Source organism: Microtus ochrogaster, unplaced genomic scaffold, assembly GCF_000317375.1.
Source record: "Microtus ochrogaster isolate Prairie Vole_2 unplaced genomic scaffold, MicOch1.0 UNK7, whole genome shotgun sequence".
Taxonomy (NCBI): Eukaryota; Metazoa; Chordata; class Mammalia; order Rodentia; family Cricetidae; genus Microtus; species Microtus ochrogaster.
Genome location: NW_004949105.1, coordinates 6,242,374 through 6,244,223, shown reverse-complemented (window position 1 = coordinate 6,244,223; position 1,850 = coordinate 6,242,374). Strand labels below are relative to the sequence as shown.

The 1,850-nt window shown below is 44.9% G+C and overlaps 1 protein-coding gene across 4 annotated transcripts in view; it reads left to right on the top strand.

The window, feature by feature from the left end:
• Arhgef7 (Rho guanine nucleotide exchange factor 7) overlaps positions 1–1,850 on the top strand; it is a 79,806-nt gene that overhangs the window by 59,316 nt on the left and 18,640 nt on the right. The window lies entirely within an intron of this gene.

The following is a 1,850-nucleotide window of genomic DNA, read 5'->3' as shown; positions in this document are numbered from 1 at the left end:
AAAAAAAAACAAAAACAAAACCATTTTTTTTTTTACTTAATAAAAAAACTCAGCAGTACTTTGTGTTTTTTTTTTTAAGAGATAAAAATTTCAAAACATGTTGACATTGGTGTTTAAACTTTGTATGTTTTTCGCTTGAGAAGTTGGTGTTATTTTAAAACATAACCATTTTTACTGAACACCTGAGCAAACCTTTCAAAAATGACCTTGGCTAACACAGTTCATGATGACAGTTTCCGCCGGGTAGCTCATTTTTACATCAGTGCCTTCACGTAGAGGTCACCATGGTTACCTAAGAGCTCAGCTCTACCACTCGTGGTCTCACACCAGGGTCCAGTTTTCTGAGCTTGCTTTGTTGTCTCAGAAGTTGGAGTGCTGGATGCCTTGCTGTGGTAGCTAGCACCTCACTCTCCATGGCTGAACTCTACCGTAATTTCTCCTTACTTAGAAAGGTCCTGGAGAGTCAGGCGGTGGTGGTGCATGCCTTTAATCCCAGCATTCAGGAGGCAGAGGCAAGCAGATCATTTGTGAGTTCGAGGCCAACCTGGTTTACAGAGTGAGTTCCAGGACAGGAACCAAAGCTACACAGAGAAACCTTGTCTCAAAAAATATAAAAAATAAACAATAAACTAAGAAGGTCCTCAAGAGAAGGCTGGGAATTGGGAGTATAGCTCAGTGGTAGAACATTTCCTTGATGTTGCAAGGTGCCGGGATCATTTCCCCATGCCACCAACATAATAAAAAAATTAAAACCACTTACTTTTTGTGGGTTACGTATATCTCAGGGATATAGGTTGCTTGAATGAGTATGTACAGAACAGCAAAGTGAAGCCAGGCTCCCCACACCTGACACATAGACTTTGCTGTGTACGTGCCTGGCGCCTCAGCATTTGGTGACGTGTAGTGGAAGCCGTAAGATCCCCTGCTGTGGGCTGCTGTGCAGCCCTGGTGAGAAGAAAGTGCCGTGGCTGGTGTGCTGTGTATGGAGTACTGTGTTCCCCTGGGGTCTGGCACCAAGTGATCTTTCATTTTAGCATCGGGCACCACTCTGCTTTTCCAAGTAGAGAGAAACAAGCCAGTGTTTCTGCTGCAAGGGGCTGGGTGCAGCTTTCTCCTCTGTGGGCTGCTTGTTTGTAGTGGTACAGTGTTGATAAAGTGCCATGAGCCAGCGACTGGTGGCTGACCTGGCGTTTAGGGTGCTGTTTTCCGCTCTGTGGTGCCACAGCCGGCACAGCTCCAGCATTCAGTTCAGAGCTTCGCAGCCAGCTCCTGTTAGCTATGCATTAACTACATCATCTGCGTGAGATCCAGGGGCTCATTTGAGTCACGCTTACTTTATTAACATTTTCATTTCGTTGTTGGTGTGGTTGATTTGGGGTTTTATAAGAATATAAATCTTATTAATAACATACCCCACTGAAAAATCAGATTTCAAATTCTTTTTATTCAAATAAGCTTGAGATTTTTAAGAGAAAAATAACCTTTATTATGGAAATTAACATCCTTTTTATGAAGGCCAAGTGGTCCATATTCCTGCCTTCACACAGCTCTGTGGCAACTGAGTGTGCCCAAACAGGAAAGCCCTAGATGGGAGGGGCCTGGCTGCTGTGCTCCAAGAGAATTGTGCCCTGCTTTCCCCTCTCGGCACAGGGAACAGGCCTCGGTTTTGCCCTGCTCCTGTGTTACCAGGTGATAGTGTATTTCTAGGGAGGATGCCCCACCATCAGCCACCATTTCTGTACAGGAATACTCGTTTGTTTCGAAGTCATGATGCTTACACTAGTTTCTCACATGCTGTGACATTGCAGCTGTAACCTATGTACAGTGCGGGTCTCTCAGCCCCATGTCCT